Genomic DNA, 9,332 nt, shown 5'->3' on the forward strand with positions numbered 1-9,332 from the left:
TGTCCTATGACCGTGTTCTTCACACGGCTGAGACACATGGCTGCGTCTCTTGCCCGTGTGCATATTACCATGCATATTGAGTTGAAAAACTTAGGTGCAGGGGTCACACGGCGGGACAACACGCCCATGGGGGCAGATCTGTGTCACACACGGCCTACACACATGCCCGTGTGTCTACCCTTACGGACAAATACAAGGTTATTTTCCAAGCCATTTTGTCACCCTCACAACACATGCACGCATACTTATACAATAGCATACAACATGGAAAAATTAGGCACTTAAACAATCCTAACATGTCATGACCATGACAATTTCACATGCAACCAATATCATAGATTTTACCTTCATCTTTACCACATTAATGTTATAGCTATCAACATGTCATCGAACCTCATTTTCATCACTAAACATTCATTATCACATCCAATACCATTAATACCAAGCCATTAAAGACTCTTCATAAATAAATAGGTTTACCAACCCCATAATCAAAATAAGCCAATGCATTTGGCTAAAGCAATATCACATACTCAAATATTTAAACTCCTATACATGCCATAGACTCAAAGTACTTGAAATCACTTACACCAATAGTGATAACTTAACAGTGTGATAATATCTCTGATGAACTCCAACCTGAGCTAACCTGGCAACATTAGACAACAGGGGAAAGGAAGGGGGATAAGCTTTAATCTTAGTAAGTTCATATGAAAACAATAAGCAACTCATTAACATGTTTTATAAATGTTCCCAACATATTCTCAAGTTCATAATAAGTTATCTTCTTGTACAACAGTTAATAAAATATTTGTATCTAGAGCTAAGAAACTCAAAATTAAGTTTTGTTAAATTTCCTTGAAACTAGACTCATGTACCTTTCTACCATAAAATTTCTGGAATTTTTTGTTTAGCCAAATAGTACATTTTATTCCTCAAAATCACCCATGATTCACTGTCTGACAGTTCCGACCCTTCTGCACTAAAGTTCAATTATCTCATAGCACAGGACTCGAATAATGTTCACGTATGTTTCTCTTGAAAATAGACTCATTAAGAATTATAAACATATAAATTATAACTCATAAATATTTTTGTACAATTTATAATGATTTTCTAAAATTAGAATAGGGGATTTCGAATCTATTCTGACTCTATTTTACACAAATTCAAATATCTCATTATAGGAAATTCTTTTGCTTACAAGGTTTCTTTTATAAGAAACTAGACTCATTAAGCTTTAACTCCATATTTTATTAAGCCTCTAATTAACTTTCTAATATTTTTGGTGTATTTTCAAATTTACACCACTGCAGTAGCCCAAAACTGTCTAGGCTAATTTACTCTTCCACAATTATTGTTCACAAAATTAATACATCATCCTTTCATCTATCATGGTAAGAACACATAGCTATGCATCATAAGAATGGACCATAATCTCAAGATCATTGCAAAATCATTCTCATAAACATGACTTACTTATTTGCATCCTTACCAAAGGTGCATCATAGAACGAATCATTTCTCATGAGTTTTGCATACATACCTGTACTACTTCATAACATATTCATTCATTATCACAGCTTTGTTAAAATCTTTGAATTTTCTGTTGAACCACTTCAAATACAAAAGGGTATTCGGGGAAATTTGTACACATAGTAAGATGCCAATGCCATATTCCAGGTATGGTCTTACATGGGTTCACACACATCGATACCAATGCCATGTCCCAAACATGGTCTTACATGGAATCTCATAGCGAAACTTTATCGAATGTCATCGAGACATCATGAATCCATTTCATAAAGAAAAATACATGTACATATACATTTCATGCAATATTTGAACATTAGACATCTAATAATAACAGCAGTTGCATTATTTTCACACAACTTACCTCGACACCGAATTGGTAAAAGAGACCTAAACATCAATTTCTCGTTTTTCCTCGTTCTAAGCCCAAATCTCGTTTTTCATCATCTATAACATCACATTTAACTTATTAAAACAATATACTAATCAAGTTAGTACAATGACACATTTTGGCAAAATTTTTGATTTTGCCCCTATACTTTGCCAAAATTACCAAATTGCTCCTAGGCTCGAAAAATGATTTTTATCACATTTTCATACTCATTAAGCCTAGACAAACCATTTTCATAACTATAATAACTTACAAATTCAATTATTTCACACAGTTACACTTATTTTATAAACTTTACAAAATAGCCTATTTAGCTGCTTTCATGCAAATTTCTTTCATGAAAGTTGTTTATAACACTACCAAGGCTCATATTCTTCCATAAAAACTCAGCAAACAACACATATTCTTTCATGGAAAACCGCTAGACTCTTAATCATTTTGCAAAATAGTCCCCTCATTTGAAAGCTCATGCTTTAGGGGCTCCAAAAATGTAAAAATCATCAAGAAAGACATTAAAAATCACTTGCTAGCATGGGAGTTTCTTTGCTGAAATTTTCCAGCTTCTAAACCCTTTCTTTGCTTCCATTTTCGGTGGAGAGAATATGAAGAAAAGATGAGATCTTTCTTTTCTTTATTTTATTCTATTTTTAGTCAATTTAGTCACCTAAAAGCCATAAATTTTGGCTTTTTGACCAATTTGTCTCCCTTGGCCAGCCATCACACTTTCACTAGCCAAATTTAACTTTAAAGACCCTCAATTTAAGATACAAAGCAATTTAACACCTTTAGGAATCAAAACACAACTTTTACCTTTTACGCGATTTATTCCTTTTTTGAAATTGTACTAGAAATCGCTAAAATTAATATACCAAAATTTGTATGCACCTTTATAAACAAGCTATATCACATAAAGTAACATCAAAATAATTTTCTACGGCCTCGGAATAGTGGTTCCAAAACCACTATTTCGGCTAGGCCCAAAATCGAGCTGTTACAAATGTGGGGTAAATTTCTCCTCTTCGTTGTTTCAGGCCTTGAGCCCAAACTGTATTTACAAACTAGAATGCTTAAGATAAAATAAACTTATTAGTAATTGGGCCATTTTGACCCCTTTATTAAACATAAAAAATAAAATTAACATTAAAATTAAAATTAAAATTAAAAATTTTGAAGTTAATTAGAAAATTTCTTCTTAAAAGATTACACTAAATTAATTCCCAAGAAAGGTTGGAGAGGTCACAACGGTCCCGCTTAAGTTCCAATCTCCTTGGATAGAATTAATTAAATGTACTAATTTAAGAAAAATAATTTCTAATTATTTATTAAAAAGTAAGATCATAAAAATTAAGGTTTATTAATTTGAACGAGGTTTTAATTCACACAACTTCACCATCCCAATAGTGCTTGAGATGTTGACTATTAACTTTAAACGTACCTTCATGGTCATCGTACAATTCTATAGCTCCATATGGATAAACTTTCTAGATGGTATAAGGTCCTCTCCATTGGGATTTGAGCTTCTTAGGGAATAACCTTAGCCTTCAATTAAACAACAACACTTTTTGACCTTCTTTGAATTCATAAGGTTGTATACGACTGTCATGTCATCTCTTAGATTTTTCTTTACACATCTTGGCATTCTCATATGAAAATAACCTCAACTCTTCCAACTTATCAAGCTGTAGCATTTTTCTCTCACCTACTTGCTTAAGATCAAAATTTAATTGTTTTAAGGCCCAGTGAGCTTATTTTCCAATTCAAGCAAAAAATGACATGCCTTTCCAAAAACTAACTGATAGGGAGTCATTCCTAAGAGTGTCTTAAAAGTAGTTCGATAGACCCATAGAGCATTATTGAGCCTTCAAGACCAATATTTCTATTAGGGTGCTTTACCCTCTGAAGATTACCTTTGATTTCATGATTCACCCTTTCAACTTGTCCATTTGTCTGTGGGTAATAGGCAATAGCAATTTTATGTTTCACATCGTACTTGTTAAAAAACCAATTAAGTCATTTATTTACAAAGTGAGATCCTTCATCGCTAATTATAGCTCTAAGAGTCCCAAACCGTGTAAATACATGCTTACGTAGGAATCGCATGACTACCTTAGCATCATTTGTTGGGTATGCCTCGGCTTCAACCCACTTGGATACATAATCCACAACTACCAAAATATACTTGTTTCCATAAAAAGAAGGAAATGATCCTAGAAAATCAATGCCCCATATGTTGAATAGTTTTACCTCTAAAATATTTGTCAAGGGCATATTGTTCCTTCTTGATATGTTTCCTATTCTTTGGCATCTATCACAATTTTTCACACATGCGTAAACATCCTTAAACACTATAGAACAAAAGAATCTTGCTTGTAAAATCTTCACTGCGGTGCAAGAACCACCAAAGTGTTCCCCACTTAGAGATGAATGGAAGTGGCACAAAATCTCATCAGTCTCACTTTTAGCTATGCACTTCCTAATTATGTTATCTGCATATTGTTTAAACAAAAATGGATCCTCCTAGAAATAATACCAACTATCATTAAGGAATTTCTTCCTTTGTTGGTATGTCATTTCTCGAGGAATTATTTGACATTCTAAATAACTGGCAAAATCAACAAACCAAGTTGTTCCATGAATTCAAATTACCTCGATCAGGAAAATTCTCATTAATTAGAACAAGTGAAGAAGTTACCTCATTTTGTTTTAGCTTTTATAGATGGTTAGCTACTTGATTTTCAACACCTTTTCTGTCTTGGATCTCAAGATGAAATTCTGGGAGTAAAAGTACCCAATGAATTAGCTTTGGTTTAGCATCTTTCTTCGTGAGTATATACTTAATAGTCACATGATCAGTAAACATGGTAACATTGATAACTATAAGATATGAATGGAACTTATCAAAAGAAAAAACTTTAGCAAAGAGTTCTTTTTCAGTTATCGTATAATTGAGCTGGGCTCCTATCAAAGTTTTGCTTGCATACTATATAAGATGAAACACTTTGTTTCTTCTTTAACCCATCATAGCTCCAACAACAAAACCACTTGCATCACATATCAACTCAAAAGGTGAGTTCCAATCAGGTGTAACAATTATTCGGGTTGAGATTAATCGACTTTTTAATTCCTCAAAAGCTTCTAAACATGCTTTGTTAAAATAAAAAAACGACATCTCTTTCTAAAAGCATACACAAAGGTTTATAATTTTTTGAAAAATCTTTGATTAACCTATGATAGAAACCAGCACGGCCTCAAAACTTCTAACTCCTTTCACGCTAATTGAAGGTGGTAATCTTTTAATTACGTCCACCTTTGCTTTATCCACTTCATTTTTATTTTTGGAAATTTTATGTCCTAAGGTAACTCCCTCCTTAACCATAAACTGACATTTGTCCTAGTTAAGGATAAGATTCATCTCCTCACATCATTTTAGTACCTTTGCCAAATTACTCAAACAAATATCATAAGTGTTACCAAAAATAGAAAAATCATCCATGAAAACCTCAACAAAATTTTCAACCATATTAGTAAAAATTGCCATCATACATTGCTAAAATGTGGCAGGTGCATTACATAAGTCAAAAGGCATTCGCTTAAAAGAAAATGTACCAAATAGGCAAGTAAAAGTAGTTTTATGCTGGTCTTCTGAGGCTACAAATATTTGGTTGCATCCCAAGCATCCATCTAAATAGCAGTAAAATTTATTACCTTCCAGTCAATTTAACATTTGATCCATAAAAGGCAACGGAAAATGGTCCTTATGAGTAGCTTTATTCAATTTTCTGTAGTCAATATAGATTCTCCAATCCGTGACAGTCCTTGTCAAGATTAACTCGTTACGTTCATTCTCAAAAATCATGATTCCACCTTTTTTTGGTACACATTGTACCAAACTTACCCAAGAACTATCTGAGATGGGGTAGATAATTCCCACATCTAACCATTTGATCACTTTCTTTCATACTACCTCTTTCATGATAAGGTTAAGTCTCATTTTCCCATCAATTCTACTTTGCTCACCTTTCTCTAAAATAATCTTATATATACAACACCTTGTATGTCAGTTATGGTCCAACAAATTGCCTTTTTAAATTTATTTAAAATAGAAATCAGTTGCTCCTCTTAATGTTCTGCTAGTTTTGCTGAAACAATCACAGGAAAAGTTGAACAGTTACCTAAATAAATGTATTTTAAATAGGGCGAAAGCACCTTTAGTTCAAGCTTAGGCGGTTCCTTGATTGACAACTTGGGTTGTGTACATTCTCGAACTTCCAACTCTTGCGGTTTGAACTGTAGTGGTTGAATATAACTCCTCAAATTAGCTTCCATCAAAGCCATGTTTTCATTACCTTTTTCATCTTCCAATTTTTGAAACCCTAAAGTGTTTTCCAACGAGTCTTCTTCAAGTTTTTTCTCCCATTCCAAAGAAATTAAGGTTTCTAATTCCTTTGTCGGACTGGGAAATTTCGTGGCCTTTAGAATGTTAAATTTTACCTGGTCGTCTTGAACCCTCATTGTGAGTTCTCCTTTTTACACATCTATCAATGTTCTTCCTGTGGCTAGGAAAGGTCTCCCTAGGATGATCAAAACTTCTTTATCTGCTTCAAAGTCTTAACATAATAAAGCTAGGGAGAAAAAATAAACTTATCAACTCTTAGCAAAATATCTTCAATCTTTCCCTCGAGATATGCAAATGAATAATCCGCTAGTTGAAGTATCACAGTAGTGGGTCTTACTTCACCTATTCCCAATAGTTTGAAAATAGATTTGGGTATAAAGTTGATGCTTGCTCCAAGGTCACACAAACCTTTACCGCATTAAGATTATTTGATGTTACAGGGTATCGTAAAGCTTCCAGGGTCTTTCAATTTCGGAGGTAGCTTGTTCTGTAAGAATGCACTTCATTAGAGCAACAGTATCATACTTACTAAGCCTTTTCTTCTTGGATAGAATTAAACTTTATGCAGTTGGGCATTTGTTCTAAAGCCTTCACAAACAGGATGTTAATATGCAATTGCTTTAGAACATCCAAGAACTTCTTGAATTGCACCTCTTGTTTCTGTGTCGCTCAGCAAGGCTCCTTGTGGTCTACTAATCCATCTGGTTCTTTAGATTTTTCAGTGTTGCTGCTTGAGTTTTGATCATAGTGTCATTTTTTTCTATATATGCCTTCAACAATTTCTTCAAATTATTTGATGACTTAACTTAAGGTGATTTTGGAGCTTGTTGACTAAACCTTTGTGATTGGTTAGGTCTATATTGCATATGATTGTTCGGTCCATTTCCTTGGTTCCTTTAGGAAAGTTTAGATGACTTTGCCATGTAGATTGTAGAAGTTGGACTGTGGTCCTTGTCCACTTCTATTTTAATACTGATTACTAGCATAACAAACAGACTCGAAGTTTAAAGGGAAATTCTCGAAAGAATGGCCATCCCCACAATACACACAGGAAACAACATAATACTGACTTGGTGATTGAGCTACAAAATTATTCAAACCATTAATGGTAAACTGTTTTAATATTGAGGAAATAGAATATACCTGGGCAGAGAGTGAAGTCAATGCGTCCACTTCGTGCACTTCAGCTACTGGTCTTCCGAAAACTAATCAATTTGTCAGCCATTGGTAATTGTTGCTAGTGATCCTTTCAATGATATCATAAGCCTCGTTATAAGACTTAGACAAAATCACACCATTTGCAAAAGCATCTACCATTAATCTTGTATGTGCATTGAGACTGTTACAAAACATCTCAAACTGGATGCAATAAGGAATCCCATGATGAGGACACTTACGAAAGCAATTCCTTAAATCATTCCCATGCCTTGTATAAGGACTCGTCATCCAATTATTGGAAAGTAGTTATCTCATTTCGAAACTTTGCATTCTTAATCGATGGAAAATAATTTACTAAAAACTTTTTTGCTAATTCTTTCCAAGTAGATATTAAACTTGGTGGCAATGAATTTAGCCAAGCTCGTGCTTTATCTCGCAACGAGTACGGGAATAGCTTCAACCTTAAAGCATCTTCAGTCACACCAGTTATCTTAAACGAATCACTCACCATCATTAATAATTGAAGGTGAAGATGTGGATCTTTCGTGGGCATACCACTGAACTGGCCCACCATTTGGAGCATTTGAAACATCACTAGTTTCAATTTGAATTGGGATGCCTCGATATCCTACCTCCTAATTCCCAGATTTAATCCATTGAAGAGTGGCACAGCGTATTGTCTTATGGCAGGATCCCTATCATTAGCAATAAGGATTTGGTTGTGCTCATGATTGACTCCATTACCTTATCCATCATTTTTATTTCCAAAGTCCATCTCGGTTTGTTTTTGAGTAAATCTCCCGTGTCTTCTTTGTCTAAATGTCCATTCAATTTTAGGGTCTACAGGTAATAGATCGATATTCAATCTATGCTTATAAAAACCTAATAAATAAATCACAAATAAATAATAAATAATAAATTAGTAATGTTAGAAATTAAATAAAAACCAAACTGCAAAAATAATTTCACAAAGAATGATTAAGGTAACAGTCCCTGGCAACAGGGACAAAAACTTGTAACGGGATTTTTGTGCAAGTGTACACAGTCGTTCAAGTAATAAGTAAGTAAAATGTGTTATCGTCTCCATAAGGCGTGTATATGTTAATCGATTATTTGTAAATTTATAGGTTAACAATTTGGTATATTTTGAGTGGTGGATGATTAAGTTAAATTATCTAGATGCAAAATGATCCCTATGTAATTAAATCTAAATAGAAAATGATCTAAATGTATGAATGGATTATAGTAACAAAAGCACAATTTCAACAATCAATAACATGAATAGGCTAGGATAATCATGTTAATCAATTTAATTCATTTTCAACATGCTTAACAGTGTTCGAAAAGCATTCTATGACAACTCGATCTTTCATGAGTTTGGAAACCAAATTAAGTCCTCTCGGATCTTTTACTTAGTGAAACATACATTTTACTAATCATATTAAACTAAGGGTTTCTTAGTATTTATGCGAGGTAACATGGACAATTAAGTTTGAAACATTTTAATCACAAAAACCTAAAAACTATGCAAGATAATAGAGCTAACTAAAGATATTATGAACCTCTAATTTAGTCAAGTTTAATGATCTAAATTGAGCATTGCACTTTTCAATTATTTGTGTACTGGTCCTTGTCTGGTAAGGATCGATCAGCTAATCTGAACGCTTCCAATCACGTATGAATAAAATACATCTTGATTTTAATTGAAAACATGTTTGACTGAGGCACAAACACGTTAAACATGATTCAAACAAATATTATTGAATTAACATAGTCATCCTAGCTAAACATAATAAAGCTATCATTGTTGATTGCAAGATCAATAAATACATAACAAACATATTTAAATTAAAAA

The 9,332-nt window shown here is 33.3% G+C and overlaps 1 non-coding gene across 1 annotated transcript; it reads left to right on the forward strand.

Moving 5' to 3' along the window:
* The first annotated feature begins 7,694 nt into the window (after positions 1–7,694).
* LOC121207890 (small nucleolar RNA R71) lies at positions 7,695–7,802 on the forward strand. Its single transcript, XR_005902993.1, has one exon. It is a non-coding gene; the product is annotated as a small nucleolar RNA R71 (small nucleolar RNA).
* Positions 7,803–9,332: the final 1,530 nt, after the last annotated feature.

This window comes from Gossypium hirsutum, chromosome A01, assembly GCF_007990345.1.
Source record: "Gossypium hirsutum isolate 1008001.06 chromosome A01, Gossypium_hirsutum_v2.1, whole genome shotgun sequence".
Taxonomy (NCBI): domain Eukaryota; kingdom Viridiplantae; phylum Streptophyta; class Magnoliopsida; order Malvales; family Malvaceae; genus Gossypium; species Gossypium hirsutum.